Below are 26,533 nucleotides of genomic sequence, written 5' to 3'. Positions count from 1 at the left end.
TTGCACATCTTCAACTGACATAATGACCAGTGCAATGATTCTCTCAGCTGACCATCCAAACTCTTTTAGTTGAAGAGGGATGCAACAGTTCGGAAAGTTCTCATAGTCTAGCAAAATAATATCATCAAAGCTCCTAGCAGACCTTCTTATGCATTCCAATCTGTTTCTGGCACAGTTTAGATAAAGATGCCTTAAGTATTTGAAGGAAGCTGTAGCATTCTGGTCAAAATCAACTTCCCTTCTGTCAAAACAATGAATCGCTTTTTGGTCACATAAACATGCCACACAGTGTGTAAGCAGCATTCTCTCATGTGGTTTCTAAGATACAGGAAAACTTGTTTTTAATTGCATATCTAGACTAGACTTTAATAATGTGGAATAAATTTAGTATTCATAAGAAACACAAGAAGGACAATTACCAAGGTTATTAAAAAACAATTATTTCTTATGGCATTTCCACCACAACTTTCACCCTTGGCATCACCCAGGTCACCGTGCAGGCATTAATCAAAATGATTTCTCCACCCTTGCTGGAAATCTGACCCATGGATAATGATGGATTGTCCCTTCCAGGGATTGGATGGCTGTCTCCCAGAGCAACGGAACATCTGACCAGGGCAGAGTGCATTCACAAGGTTCAGCAATGGAGACACATCTGTCCTATCAAGCTGACATCCCCACCCCACCTGCCTTTGTCACAATTGATTTCTCTTAGAAAAGAATTACTGTATGAACAAACTGTCTCCTTCAGCTGGACATATAGAAATCTAGAGGCTTCACAGAATAGGGGATGGTTTGAATGCTATTATTTTAAGCAGAAATGTTCTGCCAAAGAATGTCTAAGATTAGTATTCTTTAAGTAGATGTGTTTTGGGGTGCAGTGATGAAGTCATTAATTTTGTCCCCCATTGCGGTAGGGGATCTTTTCTTCCTCTGGGATGGTGGAGAATCTGTCATTAAAACTTCCCCTGGATTGTCTTTTGATGCGCAGGAATAATTTGATTATATTCTAGAGAAGAAACAAAATGAGGATGTGTACAATGGCTAACATACCCAATAAATGCCAAAATGCAAATTTTACTGCAATAAGAGTATGATAGTTAATGCTATGTGTCAACTTGGCTATGCTATGATTCTCTTTGATGTGTCAGATACTATGTAATCCTCTTTTGTTCTCTGATCTCATGTGTGAGTAGCAAATTAGTTGAAAGGGGAGTCTCCTTGGGAGTATAGCCTGCCTCCAATATAAATGGCATTCTGGCAACCTCTGTTCTCTTTCTATCCTTCATTCTTCTTATTACCTAACCTCTGTTTTTGTTTTTTCACATAAGCCTGCCAAAACCTTCAGCCTGTAACTCCACTAGGCAGCATAAATCTCCTGCTTGCTGCCAGACCCAGGGATTTAGGACTTGCCAGCGTCCAGAATTGTGAGTCATTCTCTTGGAATCTCTCTCTCTCTCACACACACATTTTGTTATTCTGTTGTTAAGTGTTATCAAGTCAGCTCTTGACTCATGTCACTACGTGCAACTGAACACAACCCTACCTGGTCCTGTGCCACCCTCACAATTGTGATGTTTGAGCCAATTGCTGTCGTCACTGTGGAATTCATTTCTTTGAGGATCTTTATCTCAATGACTCTGTACTTTGCACAGATGTAGTCAGTCTGGTTTTTGTGCGTTCTGTCTGGTGATGTCTATGTGCATAGTCACTGTTTATGTTTTTGAAAAGAGGCATCTTCAATTAAACAGTCTTTGATCTAGCAACGTTCTGTCATGACATCTCCAGTGTCATTGTTATCACCAAAGCTATATATTCCGACTAGATCCTTCATTGTTGTTTCCAATTTTTTACATTCTAATCATGAGTAATTATCAATGAATCTTGATTGCAAGCTTTATTAGTTTCATACTAAAGATGTAGCATTATTCATTTTCTTCCTACTGACTTTCATAGTTGGTTTGTAAATTTGAATAATGGTTGTATTAACTGGTATTCTATGCAGGTATCTAAATGTTATTCTATTGCAGCACTATACTTCAAGATAGACGAAAATGTCTTTGCTTTGTTTTTTTAATGATGAATGAGATGCCATTCCTCTTGAGTTTGTCACTCCCTGCCTAGTAAACCATACCATGGCTCCTTTGAAATGGTCAATACCAGCCCATTCCAGCTTGCTAATGCTTACGATTGTCATCTTTTTGCATTCCTTTCATTTTAACACCTTCCAATTTCCCTACATTCATACTTCAAATTTTCCAAGTTTTGATAACTAATGGATGTTTGCAACTGTTTCTTCTCACTTTGAGTCCCATAAATGAAGGTCCTCAAAGGCTTTGCTCCACTCTTGTCATTAAGGCTGATTCCACTTTGAGGAAGCAGTGCTTCCCCCACAATGTTTTATGACTTTCCACTAGCGGGGCTTATCTTCCATCCTCTGTCTCTTGATAGAAGGTTTTCACTAATTCTTTAAAGTGGACCACTTATTTCTTCCTCCTAATCTGCTCTTCCATCAATAACCTGTCATTGTGCTGGGGTGCCTTGCATGTTGCTGTGATACTGGAAGCTATGTCACTGGTATTTCAAAACCCATCAGTATTACCAAAGGGGAATATGTTTCAGCAGAGCTTGCAGATGAAGAGTGGGCTATTACATTCATATGATGTTTCCTATATGAAACTTGGGATAGGTAAATTGTAGAGACAGTAACTGGATTAATGGTTTCTTGGGAATATGACAGGAGAGGCTGTGGGGAAATGTTGAGCTAACAACCGTATGAGAAAGAAGAAAGTGTTATGAACCTGATTGTGGTGATTACTGTACTATTCTTAATATAATTGAGTAATTAAATTGTACGATAAGTGAATTAAATGCCAATAAAAATATAAAAAGAATGGCCTGTTACAAAGAAGCTGTCTGCTTTATGAATAGCTTTATGAATAGCAGTGGAATATTGTAAGGGGGAGAATTCTACCACTGAACCAATAACACGGGTCAATGGAATTAGAAAGAAATAAACATAAAGCATCAGCAGTGAGTGGGAAAATTCTCTGAGAAGGCCACCCACTAATAAACACATTGTTCTTCTTCTCATTAATTTCTCCATACTGGAAGTTTTCAAAAGTATTCACTGTAAGTTAAGAAGGTACAAATGGTGTTGAGATCAAATCCAGTTTTTTCAAGTTCTCTTTTCCTGTTAATACATTCCTATGCTGTGCAAGGAGAGCAAAATGACAAGCTGATAAGAGAAATATTGTTAAGTACACTAAAATTAACAAACACACACACACACAAACCACCAACACAATTGATCCATAATCATAAGTAGGTAATAATGAAAGTAGCATTTATAGAATATTTACTAGATGCCAACCTCTATACTAAGTTATTTATATACATTGTCATTTAATCTTTACAGCAATCAATATAGGACACTGATGTTATTAGATGCGATGGAGTCTGGCATATTTATACATATATTAAATCCAAATTTAATATCTCCCATTCAAAATTGTGCTCTAAAATTCAAATGCCCATGTCCAATTGCTTAATTGCCATCTTTACCTAAATGCCTAATGAACACTTGAGTCTTACAATGGCCAAAACATAATTAAAAATTCCTTCTCTAAATTATTCCTCTCTCAGCAAATGACATCATTATTCACCCCTTAGGCCAGGCCAAGATTCTTAGATGCAACTTTGATTCTTCTCTTTACCTTATACTTTATATCCTATCCATTCACAAACCCTATATAATCATTTCGATAGTTGACCCAAACCATACTAGTTTGACCACATCCTATACCCCCTCTATTATAATGCCATCAATACTAAAGCATGATCATGCCCTACTTGAGAACTGCAGCCTCCTCCTTCCCAATCTCCCAGTGTCCACTCTCGTTCACCCACAGTCTAGTCTTTGTAGGGCTTCCAGAGGAATTTTGTAAAAGCTTCCAAGATTATTAGATCCATCTTCTGCTCAAAAAACTCTCTAGTGGCTTCTCAGTACCAAAATAAAAAGGCTATCTACAAGATTCTGTACGATATGATCCCCAGACAAGCTATCCATTCAGCACATCCTACCACCATTCCGTCTCACTCCACATTTACCATGTTGAACTTCAGCTATGAAGGCTTTCCTGTTGTTACATAGAATGTCACATGTGTTTCTGACTTGGAGTTTTTGCATTTGCTGTGCCTACAATTGCTGTTGCTGTTCCCTGCTCCCCACTCCCCGCTAAGTTTGCATAGCATGCTTCTGGTTTGTTGGGTCTCCCCTCCCTGTCCCCACCTCCCCCTCTCTCCTGCCCCCCACCCAACCATAACCATCGGTCCTGTTGCTTTCTCCTCGGGGTTGTTTATCTTGCCTATCTTATAGAGATAGATATGAAAAAAAAAAGAAGAAAAAGATAAGGGGGGGGGGGCTATAAATAGTTCCAAGTCTGTCTGCTGACCCTTATGTATGTTTTCCGATTGAGTCTGATGAGGTGCCAAGTCCTGCCTTCTGAGTCTGAAGTCTATTTTCAGGATTCCTCAGGGAATCCCTTGCTGCCCTGTTGTGCTCCCTTGTGCTGTGCCCTGGTTTGTGCGGGGTGGGAGGGGAGGAAGGGGGCGGTGTCAGACTAGGCACAATTCCCACCCTGTGTCTCCAGTGCTATCCCCTGCAGCCCTGCGGGTCAGTGAGGGGACATTGTGTCTCTAGGTGGGGCTGGCCCTAAGGTACTCTCTGTGCCTTGGCCGCTCAGACCAAGAGTGTTGTTCTCAGGGCTTGGCGGGCCAGGATGAAGTTCTCTCTCTCTTTCCCCCCCAACCCCCCACCCTTATTCTTTCTTTTCCCCTCTTAATTTGCTCCTGTGTGGTCTGGGCAGACCCACCACTTGCCCCAGTCTGTATCTTCAGTGCTGTCCTCTGTAGTGTAATCTTCTGGGGGTGGGGGTCAATGTAGCTGGGATTGGGGCCAGCCCTGCAGACCTCTGTGCTAGGTCACTGCTTCGTGTCAGCATGTTGCTGTCAAGGCTTGGCGTCCAGGTTGAGGTCTGGTCCTTCTCTCCCTTTCCTGTGGAGACATAAACAATGTAGCCAAGAGGAATTACTGAGAGCTGAACGAACGTTGAACATGATTGTGGGACAGGAGGAAAGTATAAGGAAATACGGGAAACAAGTAGGAGGCAAAAGACATTTTAGAGATACAAATATAGGCATGTATATATGTAAATATATTAATATATAACAATAGAGATAAAGGTCTGTGTACATATATTTATATGTTAAGTATCAAGATAGCAGGTGGCATTGGACCTCTACTCATATCCTCCCTCAATGCCAGAAAACTTTGTTCTAATAATCTGGCATTCTGTGATGCTCACCTTCCTGACATGATTGCTGAAGTCAAAAAGGGTGCATAAGCAAATGGGGTGAAGAAATCTGATGGTGCCCAGCTATTAGAAGTTATAGTGTCTGATATCTTAAGGGCTTGAGTTAAACAAGCAGCCATCAAGCAGGAAAACAACAAAGCCGATCTGAAAGAAGTACACCAGCCTGTGTGATCATGAGGTGTCAACAAGATCAGTTATCAGACATAAGAAGACACAAAACAAACAATCTTATCAATGTGAATGAGGGCGCGGGGGATCAGAGTGGAGACCCAAAGCCCAACTCTAGACAATTGAACATCCCTTCACAGAAGGGTCATAAGGAAGGGACAAGCCAGTCAGGACAAGCAGTATAAGCATGGATGAAACACAACATTCCTCTAGTTCTTTAATGCTCCCCCCGCCCGCTACCCCCACCCCAAAACTATCATGACCAAAGTTCCACTTTCAAATCTGGCTAGACTGGGAGCATGTACACTGGTACAGATAAGAGCTCTCAACACATGGACTCTAGGACAGATGAACTCCTCCAGAACACTAATGGGAGTATCAATACCATGAGGGTAGGGGGAAGGTGGGAGAATTATATGCCAATAAAACTATTAAAAAGATAAAATCTGGATTTTAAAAAGACCCTAACCCCCCAGCCCCCAAAAGAAGTCTTCCCTGACTACCCACCTATGAGAGCACCCTTCCTAACTTCCCCCTCTCCTCTTCTGCTCTATTTTATAGAAACTATCACTACGTAAAAGGAGCTCTGGAGGGTAGCTAGCTATGCATAGAAGTGTGAATCATACTGAGAGTACATGATGTGCTAGAGAAAGATGAGGCTGTCTCCTTACAGAAAGGTCTGACGCTTCAGAAACCCAACAGGGCTGTTCTATTCTGTCCTGTAGGGTCCCTCTGAGACAGAATAGATGAGATGGCCAGGGGTTGGTTTTTTTACATCTCACCCTCTGACATTTTGTTTTTTAGAAAGGGCAAGTGGGAAATGTAATATAGAAAGAAAGGAAGAGAAAATTCAACCATGTTCTTAATTTTATCCTAATAGGTTAGGCTAATTGAGGCCTTGGTTAGAATGCTTGGTAGGGTGGTAATGAGAAGGCTTGTTAGATCGTTTGAAAAGCTGGTATGTTTATCAACTAAAAGTTTAGAATTCAGGAGACCTAGAGTATATTGTCTATGTATTTATGCATCCTTACAAATAAAGTAAGAATAGTGATATTTTCAGGTTGGATAATGTTAAATTGCATAAACAATAAAATCCTCAGCTTCAAGATCCAAAATAAAACTAAATTTTATTATAAAATCTAATATAAATATGGTTTTGGATCAATTTCTCACAGCATTTACGTCACAATATAAGCCTTTGGGAGAAAAATAAACACGTTCATGACCCTGAAACTTTACTTACAAACTGCACAATAAAAATGCTTAACATGACTAAAATGTACATATAAGGGGGTACACAAAACAAACCAAAAAAAATGGGGATTTTTTAAAGCTATGTATTTAAATTTTTTTAACGAAATAACCTTTTCACCTTCAAAGTACTCTCCATTACACTTAATACATTTGTCAAATTTGTGGAAATTCTTGTAAACATTTTTCAAACTCATCTGTTTGGATGGCTAACAGTACCTCTCTGTTTTTCTGTTTTCTTCACCTCTTCTACGGCGTTAAATCACTGTCCTTCATTCATGGAAACAAAAAGAAGTCGCACGGAGCAAGGTCAGGTGAGTAAGGTATGTGGAGCAAGAGAGACATACTGGTTTTTGTCAAAAACTGGTGCACTGAGATGACTATGTCAGAAGGTGCATTGTTGTGGTGGCAAAACCAGTCCCTTGTCTGCCACAAATCGGGCCCTTTTTGCCCCACACCGTTACACAATCTTTTCAGAACCTCAAAATAGAATGCTTGATTAACAGTGTGACCTGGTGGAATGAACTCCAGATGTACTATCCCCCTCACATTAAAAAACCAAGTGGGCATCGTCTTGATATTTGATTTCACTTGATGAGCTTTAGGGGGGTGAGGTGACAATGGTGTCTTCCACTGGCTTGAATGATATTTGACTTGAGTGTCTTCATAGCAACATGTCACTTCACCAGTAATGACCTTGGAGAAAAAGTCTGGGCCACTTTGGAGCTGTTCTTTCAGGACATGTTTCCAGCCAACACTCTTTTTCCTTTTCAGTCAGAACCCGAGGCACAAATTTTGCAGCACCCTCTCTCATTCCCAAATCTTCCATTGAAACTTGCTGAACCGAGCGCCAAGATAGTCCAGATAACTTCCCCGTCTCTTCAGTGGTCCAGCGTCAATCTTCGAGCACATGTGCTCGAAGACTTTATCTACTTAAGTCTTAAGTAGATAAAGGAGTGTAGTTTTGTATTGTGAGCTCTGTGTATATTTTGATTTTTTTTCAAATTCCAAAGTGTGCTTATGATTTTAAAATATCTACATATTGCAGAAAATGTGAAGAAAAAAATTTCAAACCCATGATTTACACACTACATATTTCTTAAGCAGTGTTTCTTCAAAGTTTTATTCTATGTTCTATGTAATTAATTCCATCTGTATTGACACCCACACATATATCCACATATGCATATAATCAGGCATTTGTTCTTAATAAAAGGACTCTATTATAAATAATTTTAACTTATTCTTTTATTAATATATATAAATAATTTTATTGGGTGTTCTTATAGCTCTTATAACAATCCACACATCAATTGTATGAAGCATATTTGTACATATGTTGCCATCATCATTTTCTAAATATTTACTATATATTGGAATCCTTAGTATCAAATTCTCTTTTATCCCTCCATTCCCACCCCTTCATGACCCCTTGATAAATTATAAATTATGGACAGTTATACTTTTTTACTGCTATAAACAATTCTGGAGTGACAATCCATGTACACACACCACAAATGATCGGTCCCGATGAGCATGAAGTGTTCATCAAATGTTATCTAGTTCAAGAAACTGCCATTTTACAGAGAAGGAAACAAGATGGCGATGGGAAATGATCCAGTACTCAGATGCATGCCTTTTGCTCCAATAATTTTCCTGATTGAACTCCCAGCAGGTGCGCAGTTAACAAGACGCTGGATGCAATTGACTGGAATTGACGTGGAGGAGCCTGTGTGTTCTCATTCTACTGTTGAATTGCAGCAGAAAGTTTCAGTGGAGACAGAGACACTCAATTTCCCCCTTTGTACCGATTATGCAAGCTTCTGATTTACATTGATCAGGACATCCCTTGGATAGCAAAGGTGTGGATCGAAGGTGCTAATGTAAAACTTCCCCTGACTGGGAATGCATTTAATTACCCTCTACTCATCTGGGTATTTTTTAGTGTGTATAGGGAAATATTTCCCCTTAGAACACAGTCTATTTAGACCTTATTTTATGCACAATCCTTCCTGATAGAGAACCCAGAAATGAAGTTGATCACAAATGTTATCTAGATCAAATTGTTGTCTTTTCCCATAAACATGGAGTATAGAACATTTATGGTTGAGAAAGTACATTGATACTATAGAATGTGAACAATTGCTTTCTAGGGGTATAAAAATGCTTATAATAGAAGCTCATGCTCTAATGGGACGGTCAACGTCGAGTGTCTGCAGGTGGTCTGTGTGATCGCTTCAAGACGGAGTGGTCACTCAAGAGAGAACAACAGTCTGCCGGAGCTTTGTGATGGCCCAAAGACTATTGAGCCTTTCAACATGAAATGGAGCAGGACACATATATTTCTGCCCGATTTCCCAGTTCAGTGGTGCACCAAGAAATAGCCAATGAGTCACGGTTACCAGCGATGGCATCTTCTGCAATCTAGTCTTGGACACGAGCTGAAAACCACACAACTCTGTGTATCTCTATTTAAAAATCAGAGAAGACACAAAACGTCGTCTTCTTGCTACAACTTCAGTGACACTGGGCCTCAAGGGCACAGAAATAGGGGGGGGGAAATTCACAATTGCAGGAATGAACTGCAATTCTCTACCATCATCTTTCTTGCCAGATGGCTTACTGCCTGCAAGACTATTATGATGAGAAAGTTCTGTATTTGTTAGGTAAATCAGAGGCAACCCAGGAGGTGTTTGACAGGAGACATTTAATTTCCTCCTCAGTAGGACATCTTATTCAATAGGCGGTGACTGAGCCAATCCTTGAACTGCTGATTTCTGTAGAAGAGTGGTGTGAACTGCAAATTGATTGCACCAAGTAACCAGAGCAGGGAACTTTGTTGTCCCAGGTTTGTTTTCATTCCTAGTTTTAAAAAGTTCTGCAAAGTGAGTTATTTCCTTAGTGGTGGGACTCACATGTCTGTCCTTTATCTTTTGGAATATTACTACTTTGCACAAAATACCCTGCTTTAAAATCGTTGGGCTACAAACATGGTTCAAATGCTGTGTGAATAATTGAAATCTTCTGTCCATCAAATTCTCTTGAAAACATGTGAGCCTGAAATATATAGTATATAGATATACACTGAAAATACTGGTTATAGTCTTCTCTACATAGCCCATGATACACAAATTTAATATTGCATACCTATACAATTATACAATATATCCAAAGAGTCCTAGGATGAAAGATAAAAGTGGAAGGAATAATATTTGTCTAAAGAATGCACAACTCTAGTTTGCTGAGCACTAGCTATAGTCTAAGCTTTCTCGATGTTAGTTAAAATCAAGTCAATACACCATTTACAGCAGCATCACTGCTTAAGCAGTTAACTTGCAAATGTTACATTTCAGTTGAAAATTGTATAATCAAAACGTCCCTTTACATGTCCTTAAATCACTCATTCAGTCTAGTTAATATTTTTGCCTATTGAAACATCTCCTAATAAGTCAATATATAGATATATTTATATTTAGATATCCCTTGGAACTGCTCCTTCTTTGGTTGCATGCTACATGATATAGTGGGATAACTGGAAGGGGGAGTTGTGTGTCTTATAAAAATTTTTTAGCTAAATAACTCAAGGTGCTTAAGTTGCTTGCAAATATGGTCTGGTATCTCTCTTCTCTCTCTCTCTCAATATTCAGTACTATTTATTAAGTTGCAAAATAATTTCAACTTTGTTCCTCTCTTCAAACTGGATTCTCTCTGTATAACTTCGTTTTTTTCTTCAGGATTATTTATTTCTCTGTTAGGGAGTTTGTTAAGGGTGTGTGTGCGCCTGTGTGTGTTTAAAATTAAAGACCACTAACATCATTGGACAGCCCTCTGGCTTCCTTCAGGACTCAATTTGAGATCTCAGGCATAAATTAGGATGGCTAGAGACACTGGGATTTAAACTGGTGACTAATTAGTATGTAAATGACTGGCTGCTTGTGTGGAACTCCTCAGCCTAGGACTATCTGATTTATTTATGTTTAAATACACCTCAACAAGATAGTAAATCCTGCTGAGAAGACTCGGTAATGAGAGGAATCACACTCATGAAACATTAAGAATATTGATTACCCACTCCTCTTCCAATGTTCTCATAATAATTATTTAGTGATGTTTTAAAGAGCATGCCCTCACGTATGCTTTAAGGACAATGGCTTTGGATACATTTCAGTACAGGAAAAGCATCGAAGAATGTTTTCCTCGGGACCGAATGGAGAGAAGAGCCTTGATTTCTAACCATCCAATACATATAAGGTTCTCTAGTCTTGCCAAGCTGTCAATCTTCCTCGAAGCCTAACTTTTGATGGGCTCTCTTCAATCTGCTGCCTCTTTGAAGCATTCTCCTCCTTAAGCACATGCACAGCAACTGAGGTGTGGAGCATCTTTATAGTGTCCCAAGACTTCCTCAACAACACGCATTTTACCTTTCCAGCAGTTTATGGCATCGGCAGTTAAATATTATTGTCCTTATTTTATTGACACACAACATTTGTACACAGTGATACGTTTAATGTTTCCCTAAGCATGACCCTTCACCGCGTCATCAGCAGTGCGCGAGCATCTGGGAGCCAGGAGTACAGATTTTCAGCCCTGTGGCAGGTAGTTAGGAGTCCTCAGGTGGGGCCCAGCAATCTAGGTTTCAACTGGTTCTCCAGGTGATTCTCATGCACAAAAAACTTGGAGGCTTCCTGATAAGTAAATTTTTTAGCTAGTGTCTAGCCCAGAATAGGTATACAAAATTGAGGCTGTTATGCACAGAATACACTTAAAGCATCGCGGCGTTTCACCGGTCATATTGACATTTTAGCAGGATGGCACTTTGTCATGATGATGGTTCTCCGCATACCCAGGTGTTTGGCATCTTTGATTTGTCCACTACCTGTCAGTTGCAGCTACTCTAAATTTTATGTCAAACAAAACATGCTACTTTAAATTCACCAAACCACCAGTAGGACCGAGAAGCTCAATACGGTCCCCAGATAGCTATTGTAAGCTCAAAATCAGTATGTGTCTCCAAAAGGTTTTCTTCTTCAAGTTTCAAATGCACCTTTGTCAAAGCAGAAAAGTGAATTGGAGAAAATAAAAATCACTACAGTCTTTTGGACCCCTGCGTGGCCTATCTGAGCTTTATCTATAGCCCAGCGGTTAAAGCATTTAGCAGCTAGCTAAAAAGTTGGTAGCTTGAACACGCAGCAACTCTGCAGGAAAAAAGGCTACCAGTCTTCCTTCCATAAAGATTTAGAGCTTTGGAAACCCTGTGTGGAAGCCCTACAGGGTCCCGATGAGTTAGAATCCACTTGATAGTAGTGGGTATCATTTGATTTGGGCTTGCTTTACCTTGAAGGGGAGCTAGTTCTGTTACCAGGCTCTACAGAGAATGCACACGGAGCATTGTCATAAGTTATAATTGACTGGGAAGTAATTATTCTGGTATTTGTTTGTTAGCTCATCATCCATGCATTCAGCCAGAGAGTTTGCGTTCTGGTTATATGTTGCTGGATAATAAATTAACTCAAAACTTAGTGGCTTAATCTAGCAACAATCATTTTACTATTTCTCATAGGTCTTTGGTTCAGGAATTTGGGAAGGACTTAGCTAAGCTGGCTCTGCTGCAGGGTCTCTCTTACCTGACTGCTGGTTGGTGGCTGAAATTGTAACAGTGTGGGGCTGAAGTAGTTGAGGTCTATCTGAGGGTCAGGGACTCTATGTCACCAGAATATCTCCATGAGGTTTAGTTTGTTGTTTTTTTTTCACAGTATAGTGACTTCAGAGCAGTCAGACTGATTCCTTAGCATGCCAGGGTCCCCAATGTTACTGTAAATGACTTAACCTCTGAAATTATATCGTATTACTTCCACCACATTATACAAGGTGGCTTCACAAAGCTTATGGAAAAACAAAGGATAGTAGAATATTCTCATGAGCTTTTTGAAACCCTTTCATATTGCTTGAATTTGAATGAGCAAAATCTCACTCAAAGAAGTAGAGAGTGAGTATCCACTTCTTGCGGAGGATATAACCAGATTTTAGAAAAACATCTGAGATGGAAGATAGTTTAGTCATTATCTTTGGAAAGTACAATCAACCACTGTCACAAATATTTATTGAGTGTCTCCTGTGGGCCAGGCTGCACACTGGGAATATGGTGGTGAGGAGAACCGCCCAAGCGCTTTCCCCCTGGGATCTTATAATCCCCAGAGGATGAGTGCAGAGGTAGTAATTAGTCAACCAGCAAGTCACCTTGGACAGTGATAGGAAGAAAGTTAAGCAGAGTGAAGGGATTCTGAAGCTTTTTTAGATAGGGGTGGTTAGGAAAGGGCTCCCTTACTCAGAAATCTGAATGTTGAAATCCGGAGGAAGAGTCCTGGACAGATAGAAGAGCAACTTTAAAGCCCATGAGAGAGGCATGGTGTTGCCATGTTGTAGAAACAGCAGAATGCCTGTGAACAAGGGAAAGCCCCATGAGCAAAAGAAGGTGAGACGAGATAGTCTGAGAAGAGGGATGAGGACAGACCTGAAGAGATGGTGGGCCAAGAGAAGGCGGTGGACTTTGTTCCAGGGGGTTTTGTAAGCTCCATAAAGGAAGACACTTAATTTACCTTCTTCGCTGTTGGAGCCCCGGTGCCTAGAACACTGCTGAACATATAGTTGGCACTCAGCTAGCTGTTGAATACAGAATGAATGAAGCGACACTTACCGTCAGCTCACGACCAGCCAGCGTTGCAAGGTAATCTACCTACGGGGTGACATATTTTCCGCAGGTGACAGGCTCGTTAAGGTTTCACTTTTAATATTTAGCTTAAGACTGGCTGGGCTACGAAACTGCATCTATTACCACTTGAATGAAGACACATAATAGGGAGCTAATTATAATGTGTCTTGCCCTCCTCTTGAATAATTAAATGTTTTATTGTGATGTTACACTGTGAATTTATTATCCTTTGCTGGGGAACAAAATTAAACATAATGAGGGCTGTTAGTCTCCTCTCAGTTCTGCTTGTATCCTGTGCCTGATATCATTTTTACCACTTTGATTAATGAGTTTAATTTACTTTGACTTGGATATGTATGAATGGGTAGAGGGGGAGGTGAGACTGCTGAAAACCTTTTAATTAGACTAATAATGCAAAATCTGCATGTGTTAACAAAGGTACACTATTAATTAGCATCCGTGGGTAGTTTCTGGAAAGGTAGCACAGTAGCATTGAATATCCTTGGAGATCCCAGGAGATCTACTAAATTGATAAACAGAGCATGACATTACATCTTACCTCAAACGAAGAGCTTCTAACTTCTCAAGATGTAGAGAATTGCTCCTTGTGCTTAACCCTCTCCCCCAACCTTCCCTTCTCTCTGCCTCAGATCTAAGGTATCTTGACCAAATCAACTGGGTTGTCTGGTCCTCTGATTGCTGGTTAATCTGGCCAATTGAAGCGCCAGCTGGAAATCAGAGGACAGGAAATGGGCTTCCTCTTTTGAGATCATCTGCATCTCTCTGTGGCTGACTGTCTCTTCGCCTGAGGTCACTGCTCTTCAAGAGAACTTCCGGACACAAATCCCTCCCTCTAGATTTTACTAAACTCTCCCTATTGTAGACACTAGTGATTAGCAATTCCAGGTCCTTGCACTCCCTCTTATAGGTCCATACTTCTACCCACAAAAGTGCTTTGGAAAGCAACCTCTTCTAGAAATAACTTGTTTTGAGTGCACTTGCTATTTCTGCTTGAGATGCTGACTGACACGTGGGTTAATGGAAAGTTTGTCCTATGTTATGACATTTTAATTTTGTATAAATTTCATTAGCATTGACTATCATTTGAACAGGCATTTGTCTTATACCTTCAAGATAAGATTGTCTTAGAGTCGAAGAGTTATACCTTTTCATATCTCACAACTGACAAAATGTGTTTTAACAAGAAATCAGTTGCTATAAATTGATTACTACTCATAGAGAACCAATGTATGTGACAGTAAAACTTTGCTTTATAGGGTTCTAAATGGATTATCTTTTTTGGAAGTAGATTGCCAGATTTTTCTTCTGAGGTGCCTCTGGGTAGATTTGAACTTCCAACTTCATGGTTACCATTAAAGCATGAAAACTGCTTGCACCATTCTGGAACTCCGTTTGGAGAAAAATGCTGTTGTTATTAGAGGCCATTGAGTTGATCTTCACTCATAGTGACCTGACATGACAGTTGAACTTTAAATTGTTGTTGTTGATTTTATCACTTTGGAAACGCAGGGAATCCAGGTCGGATGACCCTTCAGGTCCAGTGTGAGAGTGGGGATACCGGGAGGGTGGAGGGAAGGTAGGTTAGAAAGGGGGAACCAATTACAAGGATCTATATCTAACCTCCTCCCTGGGGGACGGACAACAGAAAAGTGGGTGAAGGGAAGATGTCGGATAGTGCAAGATATGACAAAATAATAATAATTTATAAATTATCAAGGAGGGGAGGGAGGGGGAAAATGAGGAGCTGATTCCAGGGACTTATGTGGAGAGCAAATGTTTTGTGAATGATGAGGGTAACAAATGTACAAATGTGCTTTACAAATGGATGGATGGATGGATGGATTGTGATAAGAGTTGTATGAACCCCCAATAAAATCATTTTTAAATTTGTTGTTGTTATCACTTTGTTTTACAAAGAAAAAAGAGTTTTGAGCACTACAGTGGGGGGTGCAGACAGATATACCCAGATCCATAGTGAGAAGCAGGCTGAGGCTGGTCCTCGGAACCGGCTGCAGTCCTGGGCACTTTGCTTGCAAACAGAAGCTACAGTCCCGACCAGCTGGCTCGGCCTCTTACCTACAAGGCGACACTTCAGTCCTGGCAGGTGCGTACTGGACTGCCAAAGTGAAGGTTAGCAAGGAGATCTTTAACAAGGGCACGCTGGAAGTGCTCCTGAGGCCGAAGATGGGGCTTCCAGGTGTGGTCGGGGTGGTGGGGGGTGGGGGGTGGGGCAAAGCCGGGAGCAGGGAATCAGGAAGATGCAGAGGCAGTGGCTCTGGGGGCACTGCACCCCACACGTCCATCCCTGTGGTGGTGCAGGTCCTCAGCGATGCTGGCTTCCTCCGGGCCTGTTGCCTGAATGCTGCCTGCATGGCGCTGGTGGATGCAGGTGTGCCCATGCGAGCCCTCTTCTGCTCTGGACTCCGATGGGAATCTTGTGCTGGCCCCCACGATGAAGCAGGAAAAGGAGGCCCGGGCTTCCGAAGCTGCTGATGGCCACCACCAAGGGGCTCTACTCCCACGCAGAGCTCCAGCAGGGCCTGGCCACCGCCCACGCTGCCTCTCAACTGTCTTCAGCACTACCTGGAGTGTCTGCAGAGACGTTACTCCGAGAGCTAAGGTCGCTGCTGCCAGTGTCAAATAAACCCGCCAAGCCACACACACACACACACACACACACACACACACACACACACACACACAAAGAAAAAAGATTTTCTCACTTAACTACTCATGTTTTCATGTTTGACCATACATTTCTACATGATGAAGAAAATATTTACACTCACCCGGGAAAACAGAATCCCAACTCAGTTCCTATTGAATGCCTGCATCTGCAATTTTGCACAAAGATTGACATATGCATTGGAATTATTCATTATGCTTGTACGTACACTGTGGGAAATGAACACCTTGAAGATGAACTCAGAATTTCAGATCTATCAACTCCTGTATTTTTTCAAGTAGTAACTGAAAGTGGACGGCTAAATAATTCAAAAAAAGCAGATAATCTAAAAATAACCTTGATCTATCTACCTGTGCAACTGTGGAATAGATCGTACATTGAGCAGTCCCCACCCTGCCCAACATACGCAGTTATGTTTCACCTACAGTTAAAATTGCAGCACTATTGAGACAATTGCAACTCCTGGTGATTCCGGACGTGTCAGAGTAGGAATGCACTTCATAGTGGCTGCTAGACTGCTAGACCTTTAACTGAATTGACATTGAAATTGGTGTGAATACTTATTAGTGGGGCACAGGTAAGTTATAGGGTGCAAATGAGTTCAACATAAAATTCTCAGGCAGTTTCAAATTCTAGCTACAACTTCATTGTCCAAAGTTGCATTTTAACTTTAAGGTAAGTCCATTATAGAAAATAAACACATTTGACACATTGTTCTCCACGGACATGTTTTTTTTCTTGTAAACAAGAATAAAAAATATGATTAAAGTTATCAAATACAGTCAATTATCAGATTTAGTTCATTAGAATACAATAGGTCTCTCTGAGAATAGGTCCAAAATATCAGCTTTAGTTCATTAAAATACAATAGGTTTCTCTGAGAATAGGCCCAAAATATCAGCTTTGGTTCATTAGAATACAATAGTCTTCTCTGAGAATAGGTCCAAAATATCAGTTCATTAGAATACAATAGTCTCTGAGAATAGGTCCAAAAGTACTGCTACTCAGGTTCCAGTTCATACATGTTCGGGTGTGTTTCAAACACCATGTGTTTAAACGTGTCTTTGTGATGAGAGAATGTATGTAGATAAGTAGTTTAAGTAAAACATTTGTCTTCTCATTCGGGTGCCCTCAATTTAAAAAATACACTATGAGTGCCTTGGGGCGGCGGCGGGTGAGGGGTGGAGAACAATTGTATGGTTAGGGTTAAGAGCAACTATTTAACAAGATTCTAATGGCCATCTTCCCAAATCACTGATGCATTGCATCAAATGTATGAGAATGCTGCCCCCTAGGAAATGATCATTTTAGATGGATCAAGTGCTTGAAAGAAATTGAGAAGACTTCAAAGAGGGAAAACCACCAATTCTGAAGAATAAAGAAACTGGCTAACGTTCAGAAACTGGTAGAAGAGTGTAGAATTACCATTGATGCGATAGCTACTGAAGTTGGCATCCCACATGGTTCAGGATTTTCAATGTTAAGTAATCACTTATCCTTTATTTCTATATGTGACAGAAGAGCTGTGCAAAGATAAATTAGCTCAGAGAGCTCATCCTTCCACCGTCCTTTAAGCAAAGTCACACTAAAGAAGATTTTATGACCAGAGAAGAGACTTGGATGCACAATACAATGCAAAGAGCAAGATCCAAACTTCCAGGCTTCTAAGGGATCTGCTGGGCGGGTGAAATTCAAGGCAAAGAAGTCAGGCAGAAGATTACCAACTATGTTAAAATTGCCAGAGCTTAATCTTGATAGATTTTTATCAAAAGACACAGGACAATCACAGAATCTTATTATGAAGAAGTTTGAAATTACAATGGTGAGTAAGAGATTAGGAAAGTTGTGCTGGGAATTGTTTTCTATCAGGACCATGTACCTGCTTATTCTTCAAGGGTAGCCAGGGCTCTCGTATGAGACTTTTTGTGGGAAACCCTTACCTCAACCACCTTACCCTTCTACTCATGTGTCTTCAGACTTCCTTTAGCTCCCCGAACTCAAAGAGCATTAAAAGGAGCACAGTTTGACTTCCCTGGGGATGCCAAAGCGTTTGTTTTGACATGGTAGGAATGAAAGAACAGAGTTCTTCAGGGAAGAGTGAGGAAGATGGAAACACTTTCATCAGAAGGGTGTAGGCCTAGGTGGAAGATATTTCAAACAGCAATCGCTTTACCTTTTGATATTTTGGCTTGATGAGAATTTCTGTGATTTTGTGGTAACACTTTTTGACTCACCCTTGAGCATGTAAGACACCTCAAACTGTACCAGGCTTGACGTGGACATTTGAAAATGTTAGATAGTATCATACTTACTAATTTAACTGTCTGTCAAAGTTAACTTGAACGGACATTCCAAAGGAAAGGAAAATAGTACAAAAGGCTTCGTATGTGACTTAAAAAAACAAAGAAATGAGCGTACAGACGACCATCAATTTATAAATCTCTTTCCTCCTTCCTCATGAGTAAAACATGGGGACCCACTACAAAAGTGTAATTTTTTATTCTCTATGAAGAAAGTGCCCTCTACCACATAGTTAATTTTATACAAAGAGTAATAAAGTGAATGGAGCCTGAAGAAAAAAAAAGAAAGTGCCCTCTCATTCTTCCCCAAAGCCGCTCATGCAAATTAAACAAGTAGAAGTTTCAGAAAAAGAAACAGAATCTGCCTTGTTTCTCTGTCTGACTTTTCTTAAGAATTCACTTCAATTTGGGACACAAGGTCTGATTGACGTATGGTTCACTATAGAAAATAAATTCTATGGACAATATTATGTCAACAGACAATACACCACCATCCTGGGTGACTAGCAGTCTATAAATTAATATTTTTCTTTTTAATATTGATTAGGAATAAGTTATTAGCCTTACTTTGAAAAGTCCAATCATATGATGTGTTACACAGATTAAGTCTGACTTTCTTCACTGCAACTTTCTTGACACGCCACTCCTTACTGTCTCCTCATCCACCTTCCTCCTGTAACGTTCAACCTTCAAGAGGAGATTTTGTGTCATCAAACAAGGGAGCCAGGCTGCTGTCTTAGTGATGAATAATTGTGATGGTTACATAATTTCATGCCAACTTGATAAATAAGGGTAGGGATGGAGTCCAGCCTGTCATTCAGGTCACAGCCTGATGATTTCTCCTTCCGAGTATGGCCTTCTCGTGAGGATTCAGGGAATTTTCTCTCTTTCTCCCTGGAGGTGGGACACACTCTCTCCCTGTTTCACCTTCCTATTGAAAAGCCACAGTTAGCTAGAGGAACCTCGTGGAGACCAGTGCCAGTGCTGAGATGCTTTCACTGCCACTGGGTCCACAGGACTTCTCACTCACTGGCCTGTGATCTTCTTGCATTCGGCATCATTGCATGTGCTGCATGAGTCTGAAGAGGAATTTATAGACTAGTATCAGACATAGGAGCTAATATCCAATTTATGGACTTGATCTGGACCGGGATGTTTTCTCAATATATTATTGCTATTTGATATAAAGCTCTCTCACACATATGAGTGTATCTGGGTTTTTTTTCTCTAGTCAACCTGGCCTAACTCAATAATATACCCATCCTTTTCGTCCAACTCCTCCTTGAAAAAAAAAATGCTTTGACCAGTTTAAATATTTCATTTACTAGAAACATTACTTAATGAAGCTTTTAACACACTTTTTCCAATGTTGAGTTGATCTAGCTAGACAAATATAAGGATATAGAAGAATTGAGAAATATAATAATACACTCATTTTCATTGTTATGCATTAACATTTATTCCCTACAGAGACTACAGGTTTTACTTGACCACAAAGAACATCTAGACAAAAATTTTTTCAAAAATTAGTCACTGTGTATAAGCTTGTTAAGCTTATTAGATAAGCAAAGATAAAAATCAACAACAGGGTCTAGGCTGAGTAAATTTTAAGAGATCCACCAATAAGGGCATAGGAAAGCGCTTCAAAGGTAGGTGAGGAAGAGTTATAATGGGCATGGGGAGAGCATGGTCAATGTATATTTTATGGAGGAAACTAACTAAAAGGCAATTCCTTTGTCACTGAGTCGATGGTAATTCATGGTAACTGGCGTGTATTACAGAGCAGAGCTGCACAATAGGGTTTTCTTGGCTAATCATAATGGAAGCAGGTTACCAGGCCTTTCTTCTGCAATTCTTTTGGATTCAGATCACCCACCTTTAAGTTAGTAGTCTAGTTCAAACGATGTCACCCAGGAGGGACACCTACAAAATGCCACCATCATGTGATGATCTTCTTTAAGAGTCAGATGGACAGAGCGCTGATGTTTCAATGGCTTTGCTCCTGTTATTTTCTCTAACAACACATCTACTTTTAACAAATGTGTGAAGACAATACCTTAGAAATTGTTGAAATTGTGACAATTTAGGAAAATATGTTCTAGTGGATCCCTTTGACACCATGTATCTGGTAAGTACTAAGAATGTTGAAGGGGGAAATACAAGGTGATATTTAGCTACAAACTAGGCTGCAATGCTAATGGGAATAACATTTTGCTGAACAGAGCTTTTGTTTATTATGGGTCCATTCAAACCCTTTAAGCATCAAACATATGAAGATGATTTAGATTGGGTCCTGCCTGCAACATGGTAAGAAAGGGAAACAAGTACTTATAGTCCAACTCAGCAAGTATTATAGAAGTGCTGTTGGTCCAGGAGCAGAGCCGTCACCTGTAGACAGTGCGAGAAGGGGGAAGGGAGAATGGGTAATATAGGGTGGAGGGAACTTTTGATCTGCTCCGAGAAAACCAGAGTGAATGAGACTCTGTAACAGCTGAGACTGATTGAGGAAAAAGCATTCCTTACCCAATAAGATCATCGTTACTGAGGGAGAAGTCTTATTAGCTAAGAAAGAAAAGTTTGTGGACAGTTTTGGAAGTCCCAAGGACCTCTAAAATGAGTAATTCAATCATTGATAACAGTATCTGTTTATTTCAATGTGTCCCAAACATTCAGGAGGGAACAACCAAAACTTCCTCTCAATTAAAGCAATCTGCTTTATTTTAATTAAAGTAATCTGCTTCTAAGCTTTTTCCAAACCCAGGGATAGAAAAACCACACATGTACCAACATTTTTCAAGTTCCCGTATGAGCACTCCCTTCTTCCCTTCTGAATACCGGAAACATTCCTAGTTATGTTCTTGTTAATTTTACAAAAATAAACATTTGATGACTATAAAGTAATTTATATTTATTGGGGAAATATGAGGCTATACTTTTCTATAATCTCTTAATAGCACAGATACAGGTTTTATATTGAATTAAAAAAATAATTAGAGGTAAATAAATAATCACGGGAAAAAGAGAGATAGGCTATAGAGACATGATATCTGATAATTCAGAAAAGAGATGAGATGGTATTCATTGGGAAAAGGTCCTTATATTAAGGAGCTTCAAAAAGCTTGTGTAAAACTGGAATGAAAAGATAATAGCATTTTTCATGAACTTTCAGAAGCTCCCTTGTGTGAAGAGTATCCAAATTAAGAGAGAAGGGAAGAAATCGATGGGTATGAAGAGTGTGCTACAAAAAAGGGGTCTGCAATTTTAAACAAAGCTTGCTACACATGGGCTCTGAAATGAGCAGGAGGAGGTGCAATTGTGTGACGAGATTTGGGATTTTTCTTTTAAATCTGATATCAGCAAACTCTTTCTGTAAAGGGCCAGCTAGTCGGTATTTTAAGTGTTGCAGGCCAGCCTGTCACTACTACTCAACTCATCTCTATTAATGTTGGAAACAAATGGGCATGGCTAAGAGATGAAAAATGTATCGAAAACAGATGGTAAGCTAGATAAGGCCCCCAGGCTGCAGTTTTCGAGCTAGTTGAACAAGATGGTTTGATTTCCCTAATCTTCAGTCTCTCTGTCTGTAAAATGGCAATAACTTTCCTGGTTTGGGTTGTTATGCGAATTAAATGACTGTTAGGAACAGTTTCAACATGGTGAGTGAGGCATGGTACAAACTCAAATGTTAAGTCATAGACAACCCTTTGTGCTCATTATACACGCGTGAGCATTGTCTCGGTTAATTCTGCACGGTGTTAAAGACCGAGCAGAACGAAACAGAAAACTCACTGCCTTTGGTTGTAGCTTTTCTGAAGACAAATCATTAAAAGCATCTTCTTACGGAATCCAGATGGGTGAAGCTATAAGAACAACAACCAGATCAAAGGTAGCTTGGGGCATTGGGGTGGGGGGAGGCAAGGTGGGGAGAGGGAGAGGCTGATATCAAGGCATAAAAGAAGGAAGAAAATGTTTTGAAACTGATTGCAGTAGCAATTGTACAACATGGCTTGATATGACTCAACTATTGAATAGTATGATGTCTGGATTATGTCCTAAAACAATGGTTTGAAAAAGAAATTAAAAAAAAAGCATCTTCTTGCAAATTAATGATACAGAGCAAAGTTCAACTTCCCAAAAAACAAGCAAAACAAAATGAATTGCCTAAGTTTATGTAAGGTAATTTCTATGACAATATGCTCATTCAGGATGCCAGCCCCGCCCCCCTGCCTTTACTAAGCTTTTCAAACTTTAAAAGAAAATCCTTCCTTTTAAGAAATGGAATATCGAAAAAAGGAACTGCAAAAATTTGTGGGTATAGGTGAATTGTTATTCTCCCAAAGTGGAAAATGATTTATTTATAAGTATTAATTTCATCAGGATAGCATTTTAATTGTGACTGAGAGTGGAATCACTGTCGTTTGTTTTGGGAAGCGCTCAATGCCCCTCCCGGTAGCTCCACTGCAGGTTCTTTGAAGCATTTCTAAATGAGGTAATTTTATTTTACACAGGGTTTCTTGTAAAAATTATTGTCTTTCTGTACATCTAATTAAAATAAAGATGTAATAAAGAATTTACTGCTTTAATTAGAGCATAGATCTTAAAGCAATTATTGTGTCATTAATAATTCTTTAACAGACTTTCTTGCTCAAGATGAATAAAGAGACGTCTGCACCGTGAAAAATCAATACACATTACTCATTTACATTAACAAAGTTACACAAAGCAATCTGAGTCTTCATGAAATTATTTCTCCTGTAAACTAGAGGAGGTGGGAGAGATATTAGCTACTTATAAATCTAGTGGAGTATCACTTAAAATGAGAAATCTTATTCCTGACTGGTCACTTGGGTTAGTGTGATGTAAATGAAGGGCCAAATAATATCAGTGGGGTTCGTAAGTGTTAGAACGTGCAAATAGGTTGGTATACTCCAGCAGAGGAACTGAATGGTAAAAGGCAGCTGCCCATCTCCGTCATAATGGTATAATAGAAATGGCTCATACTCTATTTGACAAATCAATGATTAATATCTGTTAAGAAGTTATGAATAAGCCACTTCCCCTTTCTTCAGTGTATCTTCAAGTCAACAAGGAGACCTGGGGCACAGTTGGGTAAGTATTGGACTGCAAACTTGCAAGGATGGTGGTTCGAACCCAGCAACCCCTGTGCAGGAGAAATAGTGAGGCTGCCTGCACCTGTAAAGATCGACAGCTTCAGAAACCTCTCTCGGTCACGATGAGTTGCAATGGACTCGTTGGCAATGGGCTTGGTGCTTTGGTTTAGGGGACACTAAGTCCAGGAACCTTACAACACAGTCATGAAGCACAAGTATATGGATAAACAAAATAATGCCGTATGTTAAAGATAATGAAAACTCGCCCAGCCAGTGACTCCTCAGTCCTCCCTCCCGGCCATGCGCGCCGCCGCCATGGATCTCACCGTGATCTACAATAGGCTACCGTCGCTGAGCCCTGACCTGGCATCTACTCGGGGAGGTGCTGAGTCCAGCCTGGGATGGCCTTCCTTGGCATCTTGGAGCTCAGCCGACTCCAGCCCCGCCGCGGTGACCCCCCGCCTGCCCGGGCGTTCTACCAGCCTGGTGGAGAGCCGCACCTACGCCTGGGTGCCACCCCCTCCCGATTTCGCACCCCTGGCTCCTCGACCGGGCCCTGAACTGTCACCTTCACCCACCTCACCCACCGCAACGCCAGTCACCTCCTCCCGCTACAAGACTGAGTCTCGGAGAGCGGACGCTGCGGCTATGAGGCCAAGTGTCAGTTTGCCCAAGGTCAGGGTGAGCTGCGCCAGGCTAATCGCCACCCCAAATACAAGACCCAACTCTGCCACAAGTTCTACCTCCAGGGCCGCTGCCCCTACGGCTCACGCTGCCACTTCATCCACAACCCCGAGGAGGACCTGGCCACCACCGGGCACCCCCACATGCTACGCCAGAGCATCAGCTTCCCGGGTCTGCCATCCGGCCGCGGGACCTCCTCACCGCCAGCCGGCCTCCCAGGCCCTGCCCTGTCCTGGTCCTTCTCACCGTCCAGTTCCCCACCACCGCCCCCTGGGGACCTGCTGCTCTCACCCTCTGCCTTCTCTGCTGGCCCTGGGACCCCTGTGCCCCGAAGGGACCCCACCCCAACCTGCTGCCCCTCCTGTAGGAGAACCACTCCCAGCAATGTCTGGGGGCCCTTGGGTGGCTTGGCTAGAAGCCCATCTGCACACTCCCTGGGCTCTGACCCTGGTGACCCTGCCAGCAGTGGCAGCAGCCTGGGTGGCTCTGACTGGCCTGTCTTTGACAGAGGCATGTTGGGGCCGCCTCAGCCTCCTGTTAGCCAGCGGCGACTCCCATCTTCAATCGCATCTCCGTTTCTGAGTGACAAGGGCCGGTCCAGTACATATCAGTTGGATCACAAGAGAGGCCATTTCTCCTGCGGTGGGCTCACGTGGGCGCTAGAGCAGTGAGGAACTGGGGACCCCTTAACAGGCTGTCCCCCTCACCTTCTCTGGGGCAGGTCCCCAGGGGACAAGTTCTGATAGTGTTTGTGCTATGAGGGTATGCACTATCTTAAGGGTTCTTGAAAGATATGATGCAGCAAACTTACAGGAGGCAGGGAGCCCCCCCCCCACCTTTCTCCCCTGCCCAAATCTATCTCCTAGAATCTTAAAGTGCTGTGAATAATAGGCTCCCACTGCCCCTGCCAAGCTTTCCTAGACCATGTGGTCCCAGCTTTTGAGGGGTCGTGGAGCCTCCCCTATGGGGACACTCACCCTGGTACTCAAATTTCTCCCCCCAAACAAATAGCCAAAGCTGTTGCCATGCCCCATTTATAAAAAAAAGTAAACCCAAAAAACCCAAATGGGCCCCTTTATTTATGATGACTTTATTTATTCAAGTAGATTTTATAGTATTTATATATATTGGGTCGTCTGCTTCCTTTATATTTTTCTTCCACCTTTTGTAATATTGGAATTGATAATTATTAAATATACTATATTAATATATATTGTTACCTTCAAAGTCTATTTTTGTGTCTTTTGGAATTTTTAAATAAAAAGTGGAATCAATGTGTAAACGAGGGGAAAAAAGATAATCAAAACTCAAAGAAATTGAAACATAAGGCTTATTCTGAACAGTTATTCTAAATGTATCTAAGATCATTCTGGTTGTTAAAAAAGTAAATGGCCTGAAATTGGCTAGATATAATGTAGCAAATAAAAGAAAAGAAATAGATCAAACATTGGCTGATCTTAAAACATGTCTTCCCCTTTTACTGAGATCAACTGATATCAAATTGCTAGCTAAAAATTTGGTTTTGTGGGTGAAATAACCCTTAAAATCCAAGTATAATATCTGTTTTTAATTTTTTTCTTTAGTATATACTAGGGCTTACCCCCCCAAATAAGTAAAGCTTTCATATAAACCATAGCATTGGGGAACCTTGGCGTTTTGTTTAGTAAAATTAACTGGATACATCAAATATGAGGCTAAGTAAAAAAGTATTACTACAAAAATTATAGAAACCATTATTAAACCAAAATATCAAAATGTGAAGCTGTTGTTTCTTAAAATAGCCTTCATGTAGCCCTATACATTTCTGAAGGTGAAGTTTCCATTTCTCTAATCCTTCTCCAAAGTATTTTTTACTCTGATTTATACCAGATCCAAATGGGTGTTTGGACACCCCTAGTGACTCAAATTCTGCTATTTTAAAATGTTTTATGAGTATTGAGAGCAAAATGAAGTATGAAGAGGTGAACTTAGGGCTATAGGGTGGGTGTACCAAGATTTTCCACCAAACTTCTTCCAACAACAGCCTTTGTTACCTTAGAATGAACAGGTGCATTGTTGTATGACTCCAAGCAGCATTCTGAAAATTTCTTTCTGTGGCAGCTCAATATCGCCTTCTTCTATGTATGTTGTTATGCTCTGGATATCTTCTGCCATTGCCTTTTGTTTCTCCTGTTTTTTTGTTGAGGTGGTTGGGGCTGAAGGCTGTTTGCGTTGCATTGTTTTAGAGG

General features: G+C 40.8%; 2 pseudogenes; both read left to right on the top strand.

Moving 5' to 3' along the window:
• Positions 1–11,315: 11,315 nt before the first annotated feature.
• On the top strand, positions 11,316–16,143 carry LOC101658136 (annotated as a pseudogene).
• Positions 16,144–23,924: 7,781 nt separating this feature from the next.
• LOC101643387 lies at positions 23,925–24,891 on the top strand (annotated as a pseudogene).
• The last annotated feature ends 1,642 nt before the right edge of the window (positions 24,892–26,533 follow it).

The sequence above is a fragment of the Echinops telfairi genome, unplaced genomic scaffold (assembly GCF_000313985.2).
Source record: "Echinops telfairi isolate 266 unplaced genomic scaffold, ASM31398v2 ScPeMD7_31;HRSCAF=116, whole genome shotgun sequence".
NCBI lineage: Eukaryota > Metazoa > Chordata > Mammalia > Afrosoricida > Tenrecidae > Echinops > Echinops telfairi.
Note: the sequence above shows the minus strand (reverse complement) of the source record. Positions and strands in the feature narration are given on the sequence as shown.